At 39.2% G+C, this 13617-nt stretch overlaps 1 pseudogene; it reads left to right on the top strand.

The window, feature by feature from the left end:
- Positions 1–4670: 4670 nt before the first annotated feature.
- On the top strand, positions 4671–10017 carry LOC129043450 (histone H3.3A-like; annotated as a pseudogene).
- Positions 10018–13617: the final 3600 nt, after the last annotated feature.

The following is a 13617-nucleotide window of genomic DNA, read 5'->3' as shown; positions in this document are numbered from 1 at the left end:
CAGGGTGTTGTAATTGACTCATATTTCTCCATGAATTCCTTCTTGCTTTCTACTCCTGTCATTGGAAACTTTCTGAAAATCAGTTGTCTTTCCAACCTTGATATTTAGAATATAACTAAAAATTTCTTTGGTGGTTGAAGCTCCCTTGTGGGTTAATTCCTCATTCTGAAATCAGTGATCAGTCCATGTTACTGCAAGGGTAGAAAACATAACAGAAAGTACAAGAAATTATTGATGCCTTAAATATCCTGAAAGCTATTATTTTTTCATTTAATTCCTAACACAAACACTTTCTTTCGTGATTGCCCTCTTCCTCTAAAGCCTAACATGGGTGTGGCAGCGATGTTTGAGTACGGATATGGGTATGCGTGAAAAAAAGGAATGAACAATTTGGCTATCAAGACTTCCAGTCAATTGAAATTTGCTCCATTATAGACTGAACTACTATATTCCTTTTTTAAATTATTATTTTTTAACTTTTAGGTTCAAGGGTACATGTGCAGGTTTGCTATACAGGTAAACTCATGTCACAGGTGTTGTTGTACAGATTATGTCGTCACCCAGGTACTAAGCCTAGTACCCAATAGTTATTTCTGATGTCAACCTTTCTGAATAGACAGTGGCTCTTTGTCTTACTCTTACTAACTTTGCTAATAATAATAAAATTGGGTGGTCCTTTGGACTCAATTTTGTCCCAACCCTAAAAAAAAAATTTATTTGTTGAAGTCCTAACCCTCAGTGTGATGGTATTTGGGGGCAAGGCCTTTGGGAAGCAATGAGGTTTAGGTGAGGTCATGAAGGTTGGGCTCACATGATGGAATTAATATCACTATAAGAAGAGACAACAGGCCAGTCATGGTGGTTCACACCTGTAATCCCAGCACTTTGGGAGGCCAAGGTGGGCAGATCACAAAGTTAAGAGATCAAGACCATCCTAGCCAACATGGTGAAACTCAGTCTCTATTAAAAATACAAAAATTAGCTGGTCGTGGTGGCACACGCCTGTAGTCCCAGCTACTCGGGAGGCTGAGGCAGGAGAATCACTTGAACCTGGGAGGCAGAGGTTGCAGTGAGCTGAAATCACGCCACTGCACTCCAGCCTGGCGACAGTGAGACTCTGTCTCAAAAAAAAAAAAAGAAGACACAACAAAGAGCTTGCTCACTCTTTCTGTCCCTGCACTTGTGCACACAAAGAAGAGGTCATATGAACACACAGTGAGATGACAGCTGTCTGCAAACCAGGAAGAGAGTCCTCACCAGAACCTAATCATGCTGGCACCCTAATCTCATACTTCTAGCCTCCAGAACTAAAAGAACATAAACTCCAGTTGTTTAAGCTACCCAGTCTATGGTATTTGTTATTATAGCCCAAGCTAAGACAGGTGGAAAGGCAGAGATATTTTGAGAAGAGTCATTTCTACAAAAACAGAGTTGTTCTAAATGAAATGGCAAGATATTTCATCTTCTTCATACTAATATTTATGAAAGTTTCATTAAACACCACTTGGCCAGTACTCAGGACTGCCACCCTCAGAACGGCAAACAAAAGCACATGATTTGAGGAACAAAAGAGTGGACACAGAGCCTCTCAGAAGATGGCTCCATCTTCTGAGATGATCTTCTGAGATCATCAATTTTCTGCACCTGATGTCCTACTCCAGTTGTAGTAGATAAGAGCAAAGACACTTCCTGATGCTGTGGAAAATGCTGGAGCCCTGCTGATGGAGAGGCCAACACTGGGACCAACAGAAGGCTGGACATTTATCTGCTGCAGCCCTTCTGCACCTGGGCCCTCTTCAGGCCTTGTACCTTGCACTCCCCATGCCACTGTAGCACCTGGTAAGCTCAAGTTAGGTATTTGAAGAGATCATTTGCCCCCAACAAAGAATCACTTAAAAGAAAAAGGAAACCACTAAATTCCACTTGACAAACCAGTTTGTTCAGTTCTGACTTTTGCAAATTTGAAACTTTCCTTTGGCACCATATGATTCTGTTACATTAGGGCTCATCAATGCTAAGCTACACAGCTAGGTCTACCAGCTGCCAGTGGTCAAGAATGAAAGAACCTCTCAGAGAGAAATCAGTTTCTAATAACCTAACAGTTTTCCTTGGCTATTACAAAAAAAAAAATAGAATAAAATGTCAGTGCCATGCAGGCAAGTACAGACATGGAAATGAAAGCTCTGTCTACAACTGCAAGATTTGTTTTTTAATAAAATTGATTGGGATCAACTCAAGATAACTGCTAGAAGACGCAAGATTTTACTTTTAGATATGTCATTTGTTTTTGTTTCCAATCTGGGCTCAAAAGAAACGTTGCTAGTGTTTTTCCAGTGGCACAATGCAGTTCTAGAAGAGTTAAAATAAGAAACCCTACCTGCTTAATCTGCCAGAAAACACATGAGAGGAGCAATCAGCTCTGGGAAGAGTTGCTCTGAATGAGGTATGCCTGGCTGCTTTAGGCCAAGCTGTTTGTCAGTCTTTCAAAATTCAAGTCATTACCAGATGCTGATCTACTATAATACTGTGATATTTTATCTGATTACACTTACCTGATTGTGCCTTATCTGCTATTTGCCTTCCCATTCTTCCATGTATATTAAATGCAGGTGCTTTTATTATTCTGAAAGCTAGAAAGTGTTGACTGTTCTGAATATAAATGGGGATATTATATCATTAACTTGCTCCGAAAGCAGGGCCATTCACTGTGTAAATCACATGCAAGGTACCTAGTGGAGACACAATAAACCATAATGTCTTGAGAAAGAAAGCAATGAGGAATGGATAAGGCGATAAAAATTTAAGGCATTGTTAAAGAAGGATAATCTTCAAAATCCTATTTGGTTCTAGCATTTGTTTATAATATAACCTTTATATTAGAAACTTTTTTAAGTTCATAAAAAAATCTTTTAGGGGAACCATCACAACACGGAATGCTCTCTCTAATAGGATTGCATAAAAACACTATCACTAACATTCTATGGCTTGTTTAAGTTGGGAAGACATTTTGAATATACTAGTCTAATCTTTTAGAGAAGTATACTTTGCTTTGGCAAATATATTCTTACCCTACCTGGGTGTATTGCTCAAATAAGGTAAATGAATGGCCAAATGCTTTAAGCATTTTCCAGACATTAAAAGGTGAATAATTTAGAATCTGGTTGCATATTTCAAAGGAAGTAATACGCAGTGAATTAAGGCGGAACCGTGACAAAGTGCAGCTGCCCAATAGTCTGGGGTTATACGCTCTGCTTAGCTTCAGCTATGTGGGCCTCACTAAAAGTTAATCCACAGTTATTTAAGTGGAAATTTTCAGAAAATCCATTTCAGAGCAAATGTTATGTGAGAGTCTAAATGAGCCACTGCCCTCCGTTTGATAGAATATCAGATGCCCTGATCATATTTACCAGTGGGTCAGATTCCTCTAAGATGTAACAGCTGTGTAAAGGAACACAGGCTACAACCTTTGCCAGAAAGACTGTCGCCAAAGTCATCTGACCATCAGATCTGGAGGTGTGAGACAGAAGACAAGTGTGAGGACAACCGGGAACATGAGGAGTAAGGTAACCCAGGAGGGTGCAGTTTTTACTTTCACTGTCCTCCCAAATTTTCTGTGCCAGGAGACTGAAGCACAGGACTAGGTGCTACTCCTCTCTCCCTGCCACTCACCATTATGTATAAATGCACAGAGTATCCATTTTCCTTGTCTTTTTTGTTTTTTTCTCAGGTGGAGTCTTGGTTTGTCACCTAGGCTGGAGTACAGTGGCACGATCTCAGCTCACAGCAACCTCCGCCTCCCAGGTTCAAGCAATTCTTCTGCCTCATCCTCTTGAGTAGCTGGGATTACAGGCACCTGCCACCATGCCTGGCTAATAGAGTATCCATTATCTTTCACCTGAACAAATGTGTATTTATAACACCTCTTTAAGTTAAGGTTGTTCTTTAATCAGAGAATCCTTTATTATTCATAAACTATATGCATGAAAACAAAAGATGAATATGCAAGATGGTCTTACCCTTTCAATAATTTCATATTTGGACATATTTTCACAGGAAAGACATAATGAGTTTCTCATAACCTCATTAAACTTCATTTGTTTGTGTATATATAAAAATAATTTTAACTGGGTACTATTCTACATCATTTCGAAGATTTATTCTCAAAAATTATAAACATTAGTGAAAAGGGAAAAATATTTTAAACATAAATGCTCAAACTATAGAAATTTTACAGGAGAATATGCTCATGATTTACTAGTAGCCAACATTTCCTAGCTCACAAAAGCAGTAACCATAAAGGAAAAAAGAGATAAATTGTACTTCATCAAAATTAAAAACTTCTATTCACCAAAAGACACCATTAAGAAAAATGAAGAGGCAAGTCATAGACTTGGAAAAAGCATTTGTAAAACCTTAATCTGACAAAGGACTGGTACCTAGGATATACAAAGAACTGTGACCACTCAACAATAGAAACATAAACAACTCAATTAAACATAAGCCAAAGATTTAAAGAGTCAAATTACATACACACTCAAATTACATACACACCCAAATACATATATACACACAAGTGATCAATAAGCCCACAAAAAACTGCTCCATGTCATGCATCATCAGGAAAATGCAAATTAAAACCACAAAGAGACACCAGTACACACATCCCCAGCATGGCTATAGTTAAAGAGACTGACACCATCACATGTGGGCCAGGGACGGAGTGCATGCAACAGCACTTTGGATGGAAAGGTAAAATGATGCAGCCACACTGGGAATAGGTTGGGCAGTTTCTCCAAAAAGGAAACATATACCTATCACATGACCAGCAGTTCCACCTGTAGCTATTTACCCAATCTAAATGAAAAATACATTCACAGGGCCGGGCACGGAGGCTCACGCCTGTAATCCCAGTGCTTTGGAAGGCCATGGTGGGCAGATCACCTGAGGTCAGGAGTTCGAGACCAGCATGGTCAACATGGTGAAACCCTGTCTCTACTAAAAATACAAAAATTAGCTGGGCATGGTGGTATATGCCTGTAATCCCAGCTACTTGGGAGGCTGAGGCAGGCGTATCACTTGAACCTGGGAGGCGGAGGTTGCAGTGAGCCGAGATCACACTGCACTCCAGCCTGGGTGACGGGGCAAGACTCTATCTCAAAAAAAAAAAAAAAAAAAAGAAAGAAAAATACATTCACAAAAAGACTTGTGCAAGAATACTCATAGTCACTTTTATCATATGGCCAAAAACTAGAAACAATCTGTGTCCATCAATAAGAGAACAGATAAACTGGTAAGCAATGAGATAAACAACACAAAAGAACAAATTACTGATACATGAGACAACATGGATAAATCTCACAAACATTATGCCGTGTGAAAGAAGTCTTACACAACAGTATATACCTGTATATCTTACGAGTTCATTTACATAATGCTAGAATATGCAAGACTAATCTAGAGTGGAAAAACTTCAGAACAAAGGTTGCCTCTGGGGTTGTAGGAGGGATATCCTGAAAAGGAGAATGAGAAAACTTACTGTATTCTATATCTTGATAGGTTATACATGTGTGGCTATTCCTCAAAACTCGGAATCAGGTGCAGTGGCTCACGCTGTAACCCCATCACTTTGGAAGGCTGAGGCAGGAGGATTGCTTTAGCTCGGGAGTTTGAGACCAGCCTGGGAAACATAGGGAGATCCCCTCTCTACAAAAAATGAAAAAAATTAGCTGGTGTAATGGTGTGTGCCTGTAGTTCTAGATACTCAGGAGGCTGAGGCAGGAGAGTCACTTGAGCCCAAAATGTCAAGGCTGCAGTGAGCCATGATCATGCCACTGCACCCCAGCCTAAGCAACACAGCGAGACTCCGTATCAAAAAAAAACAAAACAAGAAACAGTAAATATACTCAAGGTGGTGCATTTCAATCAAAAGAAAAATGTAAACAAATATTAAAGTCTAGTTAATAATAAATATGTGAAGTATTTAGGGGAAGTGTGCTAGTGTCTTCAATTCACTTTGACATGTCACAAATCATAAGATGGATTAATGAATGGATAGATATATGATAAAGCAAGTATAGTAAAATGGTAATCATAGACTCTAGTATGTGGGTGTCTACTGTAAAATGTAAAACTTTGCTATATGCTCCAAAATTTTCATAACAAAATGTTAGAAGAAAATAAAAAATAAAATAAATATTAAGTGCAATACGTATGGTAGTAAACTTCCTTGGTATTAACCTTCCAAGGTCTCGCTATGTTGCCCATTTATTAAGTTTCAAATTATAACCACAATGAAGGCCTACTTATTCAGATCTTAGAAACACTCCAACAAGCTTAAATATACTAAGCTCCCCAAAAGCAAGATTTTTTGCCTGTTTAACCAGTTACAAGCACCTAGTACTGTGTTTGGCACATAGTAAGTAGGATGTAGTAGATATTAAATATTTGTGGAATGAACTTTATCACATATAGTTCTCTTTTTGTTTACTTTTTTTTTTTTTTAAGAAAGACAGGGTCTTGCTATATTGTCCAGGCTGGACTCAAACTCCTGGGCCCAAGTGATCCTCCCACTTAGGCCTCCCAAGCAGCTGAGAATACAGGTGCATGCCACTGTGCTCAGCCACATATATTTCTTTCTTTTCTTTTTTTTTTCTTTTTAGAGACAAGGTCTAGTTATGTTGCCCAGGCTGGTCTCAAACTCCTGAGCTCAAGTGATCTGCCCACCTCAGCCTCCCACAGTGCTGGGATTACAGGCACTAGCCACCACGCCTGGCCACATATATTTCTTAATCAAGCTATTTCAGTGCTTTTAGAAATGATGTGAGATGTGATAAAAGCAATGCAAATATCTTCTACAACCTAGCCCATAACCAAAAAATATTCCTAAAGTATAGGTGATTCTAACACTGGTAAAATGTTAATCATCTAACTAAATTGATTTTAAAATGACAATGGGAGTTAATAAAATAGAATCCAAAGGATCCATGTAGTTTAGTTATGGATTTATTAATCCATAATTTAGTATTAAATAATAATATTTAATTTAATAATAATATAATTATTAATAAATCCATAAATAAACTAAGCTTAACTTAGTTGGGCATCAGAATTATCTGAGAGTTTTCTAAAAAATACAGGCTTCTAGGCTACACTTTGGAGATTCTGAATCAGCAGTTCCATATTATTTCTTTTTTTTTTTTTTTTGAGACGGAGTTTCGCTCTTGTTGCCCAGGCTGGAGTGTAATGGCGCAATCCCAGCTCACTACAACCTCCGCCTCCCGGGTTCAAACAATTCTCCTGCCTCAGCCTCCTGAGTAGCTGAGATTACAGGCATGTGCCACCATGCCCGGCTAATTTTGTATTTCTAGTAGAGATGGGGTTTCTCCGTGTTGGTCAGGCTGGTCTCGAACTCCCGACCTCAGGCGATCTGCTGGCCTCGGCCTCCCATAGTGCTGGGATTACAGGCGTGAGCCACCACTCCCAGCCAGTTCCATATCCTTTAAAAGGTCCTCACATAATTTCAGTTCATAACTAAGTTTGGCAATCAATGATCTTGTCCATTTCCCTTTAACTACTTTAAAATATCTTCTAAAAAGATAGCAAGACATTTTTATTTAATGTCTCCATACCAAGTACTTTTCATATTATCCCATTTAGATCACACAACAACCCTTACAGGTGAATATTATTAACCATACTTTACAATTTAGAAAATTAAGACTAGGTAATTTTAAGTAATTTTGTCTGAACTCATTATAGCTAGCAGTGGAGGAACCAAGATTGGAAGCCAGGTGGGTCTACAAAGCTAACACACTACCACAAACCTTTCCAAAGACAATAAGAAAAAAAGTTGCTGAAAAAGTTTCTCATCTGGCATTATAGACAGGAGTAACTGATATCATGCAGAAGGTTCTAAATTCTTACTTAAATGCCTACTGATAGAATCTCAGCTTCTGTCTGGTTCCAGTATCAATGGAAAAGAGCAGCTGATTCGACCTTTTATATACAGCTTCAAGAAAAGTTTCATATAGAGAGAGAGAAAGAGAGAGAGAGGAGGGAGACTGACTTCTAGTCTGGAACTCCTGGCCTCAAGCAATCCTCCTGCCTCAGCCTCCTAAGTAGCTGGGATTACAGGCATGAGCCACCATTTAGGGCAAGGCTGACTCCTGGAATGGCTTACACAAAACCCAGAATGTGCCTATATATAAAAAGCACTCAAAACTATTTTTTGTTAATCATAACTAACATTTATCGAATACATATGATATGCCGGGGCACTTTTCTATGAACTTGACATGTATCAACTTATTTAAACTAACAACTCATTGAAGTAAATACTATTGTTATTCCTCGTTTTATAGAGGAGGAAACTGAGGCACAGAGAAACTTGAAAGCAAAGTTCACAAAGGTGGCAGAGCCAGGATTAGAATCCAAGCAGTCTGACACTAGGGCATAATTAATATTTGGTTATATTCTAAGAAAACTACCTGATATCTGAGGGTCTTCCTGGAATGTATTTTCTCTTTTCTTTCTTTTTTTTTTTTTTTTTTTGAGATGGAGTCTTGCTCTGTCAGCCAGGCTGGAGTGCAGTGGCATGATCTCGGCTCACTGCAACCTCCACCTTCCGGGTTCAAGAGATTCTCCTGCCTCAGCCTCCTGAGTAGCTGGGATTACAGACACGCACCACCACGCCCAGTAAATTTTTGTATTTTTAGTAGAGACGGGGTTTCACCATGTTGGCCAGAATGGTCTTGAACTCCTGACCTCGTGATCCACCCACCTTGGCCTCCCAAAGTGCTGGGATTACAGGCTTGAGCCACAGTGCCCGGTCTGGAATGTATTTTCATGATCTAATAAGATATGGAAAACTCTACCCCTTTCTGCTATTTGTGGAGGCATCATTAATTAGATCATGGGGTTCTAAGCTAAGTCTCAGGATCCTTCTTAACACAGCTCTCAAAGCAGGCCTTACTATCATTTGGAGATGATAGATGAGAAATCTGCTACTCCTCACATATAAAAAGAGACCCATGTACCCCTACCAATTTCCTGCCCTCGGCTTTACTTTCCAATTGAATGAGAACTTTCTCATGGAAAATATATGATTATTGTATACTAGGCTATTGGAGCACAGCTGGAAAATATAGTACCACTAACAATGATTAATAATGCTCTTGCAATTGTGCTCGCAGCCGCCGCCGCGCCGCCGTTGCTCTCCAACGCCAGCGCCGTCTCTCGCTGGCCAAGCTCCAGCCGAAGGAGAAGGGGGGTAAGTAAGGAGGTCTCTGTACTACGGCTGGTACAAAGCAGACTGCCCGCAAATTGACCGGTGGTAAAGCACCCAGGAAGCAACTGGCTACAAAAGCCGCTCGCAAGAGTGCGCCCTCTACTGGAGGGGTGAAGAAACCTCATCGTTACAGGCCTGGTACTGTGGCGCTCCGTGAAATTAGACGTTATCAGAAGTCCACTGAACTTCTGATTCGCAAACTTCCCTTTCCAGCGTCCGGTGCGAGAAATTGCTCAGGACTTTAAAACAGATCTGCGCTTCCAGAGAGCAGCAATCAGCGCTTTGCAGGAGGCAAGTGAGGCCTATCTGGTTGGCCTTTTTGAAGACACCAACCTGTGTGCTATCCATGCCAAACGTGTAACAATTATGCCAAAAGACATCCAGCTAGCACGCCGCATACGTGGAGAACGTGCTTAAGAATCCACTATGATGGGAAACATTTCATTCTCAAAAAAAAAAAAAAAAATTTCTCTTCCTGTCATTGGTAGTTCTGAACGTTAGATATTTTTTTTCCACGGGGTCAAAAGGTACCTAAGTATATGATCGCGAGTGGAAAAATAGGGGACAGAAATCAGGTATTGACAGTTTTTCCATTTTCATTTGTGTGTGAATTTTTAATATAAATGCGGAGACGTAAAGCATTAATGCAAGTTAAAATGTTTCAGTGAACAAGTTTCAGCGGTTCAACTTTATAATAATTATAAATAAACCTGTTAAATTTTTCTGGACAATGCCAGCATTTGGATTTTTTTAAAACAAGTAAATTTCTTATTGACGGCAACTAAATGGTGTTTGTAGCATTTTTATCATACAGTAGATTCCATCCATTCACCATACTTTTCTGAGTTGTCCTACATGCAAGTACATGTTTTTAATGTTGTCTGTCTTCTGTGCTGTTCCTGTAAGTTTGCTATTAAAATACATTAAACTATAAAATAAAAATAAAAAAATAATGCTTTTAACTCTCCTTGCAGCTACTCAAGTAAGAAGATACCAGTCCTCATCCCCTGACACACACAGGAAGTCACTAATGGCATTCAGGTACAAACAGAGCAAAGGGATCAATGGTCCATGGACCCTGCTCTTTCCCAGGGTGCTATTCCAGTGGCCAGAGGAGACTCCCATCACTTCAGACTTTTATTTGTTATTGTCGTTATTTTTGGTCTTCTATCATTGACTCATAGCTCTTTCACACATTTTAATGTATTCGCTGCATCAGACCCAGGAAAACATTTGCCTGGTGTGTGAAAGAGCCTCTGATTACAGAATGAACTTTGTCTCTCCATAATTTGAAGAAGTTAAGGAGAGTCCCTACCCAAAAGTTATGTCTTATTTTGAGGCTCAAAATCTTAGTAAAATCACAGTGCAAAGGAAAGAGCACTGACTTTGGCATCACACAGATGAAACTTGGCTCTGCTATTCTCTTGTATTATTGTGGGCATGGCATCTCTGACATGAAGATAATAATCATTCTTCATAAGGCTGTCTTAATGAGTAAAGATAACACATATAAATTCCTTGGCACAGTGCCTGACACACAGTAGGTAACATTATAATAATAATTATTGTTATTATTACCTTTATTGCTAAGCATTGCTGTTTCCCTTGGTTCTCTCTTAAAATGCCACTGTTGGCCGGGTGTGGTGGCTCACGCCTGTAATCCCAGCACTTTGGGAGGCCGAGGTGGGCAGATCACGAGGTCAGGAGATCAAGACCATCCTGGCTAACACGGTGAAACCCCGTCTCTACTAAAATTACAAAAAATTAGCCGGGGGTGGTGGCAGGTGCCTGTAGTCCCAGCTACTTGGGAGGCTGAGGTGGGAGAATGGCATGAATGCAGGAGGCGGAGCTTGCAGTGAGCCGAGATCACGCCACTGCACTCCAGCCTGGGCGACAGAGCGAGACTCCGTCTCCAAAAAAAAAAAAAAAAATGCCACTGTTGATGGTGTGGGTAACATATTAAGTCCCTATTGTCTCTGTGTGAATGAAGGTTTCTTTCCTCTCTGTGGCCAGGGCGGTATTGATAGCACAAGCCGCTTTGGCAGGAAGAATACTTCAAAGGAGGCAGTGGATTGCCACAAAGACACTTGACTTAATTCACAATTTTGTCTAAGGTTATCCACCCCAAAATAGTTAACATTCCCCATTCAGTAATTTTGCCCCTGCTGAGTGACATACTGAAACAAAAATCTTAAAAAAAAAAAAAAAAAAAGAAAAAAACCCTGTTTGTCCAAGTGTAAAAAACGTACAAAAGCACTGCAAATGAAGCAAACACTGTATGCAGACTATTAAAAATGTGTCATAATTTTTAACTGTTTTCAAATCTCTAACCACCCTGCCTGCCTCCACCTGCCAAAATACTGGAGGTGCCTCACAGACCATTTCAAGGCATCTCCTGCCACCTCATTTCTTGTCTGCAGAAATGGATAAGGGATTGTTCGGTTTTATATCTCACGTGAAAGTTCAAGTCATATTTACTTGCTTTAAAATTGTCTGCTTGTTCATTCATAGAGGTGGGAATGTTGGCAGGCTTCAAAGAGGGAAACCAGAAATATCAGGCAATATACCTGTATTAGTCTGTTTTCACACTGCTATAAAGAGCTATCCGAGACTGGGTAATTTATGAAAGAAAGGGCTTTAATTGACTCACAGTTCCACAGGCTTAACAGGAAGCATAGCTAGGAGGCCTCAGGAAACTTACAATCGTGGTGGAAGGCAAAGGGGAAGAAAGCACATCTTACCACGGCGGCAGGAAAGAGAGAGAGTAGGGAACTGCCACACACTTTTAAACTGTCAGATCTCATCAGATCTTGTGAGAACTCTATCACAAAACAGCATTAGGGGGCTGATGCTAAACCATTCAAAACCATCCCCATGATGTAATCACTTCCCACCAGGCCCCACTTTCAACAAGTGGGGATTACAATTCAACATGGGATTTGGGTGGGGTCACGGAGCCAAACCATATCAATACCTATCAAACAGCTACAAGTTTATACTCCCTGTGGCACATTTTCTAGAGAAACATGGCAAGGCCTGGAAATGTCTTTGGCTGTCAAAGTTATGCAAGCCCCCTGCATAAAGTTAATACAAGTTAATTGACAAATATATATAGCAAAGACATTGCATAACACGGCTTCATGAATATGCCACAAATAAAACAACTAAGCCACATAAATACTTTTGTTTACTTATATTTTACAATACACCCTGACATTTACAATACACCCTGACATTATGGAGAGACAAAGACACAAATATTTTGTTGACAGGGTTTCACAGATCATTGATAAACTTACACTCCTTTCTCATCCCATGACATCAGGGTTAAATTCAACTCACTAAACAGTCATGGTAAATTTCAAGTTAAAGAGTAGAGTTTCTAGAAGTGACATGGGGTAGAGGGTAAAGCTCTCCTTATTCCTCACTAATAATACAAGGTACGTCCATATACCAATGCTGACTTGCTGATCCATTAATCTGTAAAAATTTCTTGATTTCTAGAGACTCACTGAAACCCAAGGATCTGGATTAGAAAACACATACAGCATTCTTAAAAGTTAAAAGAAGTTGAGTAGCTATTTGTTTATAGACTAACTCATCCATCTAGAGATTGATCTCTTCCAAATTCTCTGTAATTCTGTTACTGTGTTATTTATGAAGAGCTGTGGCATCGTGTTTCAGAAATTACCAACCAGTCAGCACTGATGGGTATGTATTTTTCTTGCTCACTCAGTGGCAAGAAACATATATAATAAATTCGTAGGAACTTTATCTCTTTCAGTTAGAGTCAAAATAACTGCAGACTCAATGATTTGCCACAAAATTATTCCTGGGTAAAAGGGAGAACCACCTTCTACAGAAAAGAAGTATTTCAATACTTCAGCATTTCCAACAAGAAAGAGAGGTACCAATGAGAACAAAATAAGAAACTACGTTCTATGACTGAGAAATTGCTTCTAAATATTTTTCTACTATTTTTAATTTGTTTCCAATGGAAAGATAGCAACAGATTAACTGCTCACATGCCCATTTGATTTTTTTAAAAAATTAAATAAACTTATTTTACTTTTATGGTTGCAGATAGGAATTATTAACCATCTGTCTTTGTATTATTTAAACGTTAAACAAATAAACATTATTTTACAACCAGAAAAGTTATTCATAGACTTGTAAATTTATTCCCCAATAATTTTTCTTTGCTGTTTAAAAGGAGCCTAAAGCTAGCATCATTTAAATTATTTTTAAAATTCATTACCTACAATACTAAGAAAAACAGATGATAATACAGTATGTCATTGTAAATGAAAAAGGCCTTGAAGAGTTTTTTT

The sequence above is a fragment of the Pongo pygmaeus genome, chromosome 13, assembly GCF_028885625.2.
Source record: "Pongo pygmaeus isolate AG05252 chromosome 13, NHGRI_mPonPyg2-v2.0_pri, whole genome shotgun sequence".
NCBI classification, from domain to species: Eukaryota; Metazoa; Chordata; class Mammalia; order Primates; family Hominidae; genus Pongo; species Pongo pygmaeus.
The sequence above is the reverse complement of the archived record's forward strand: the minus strand, read 5'-3'. Positions and strand labels throughout refer to the sequence as shown.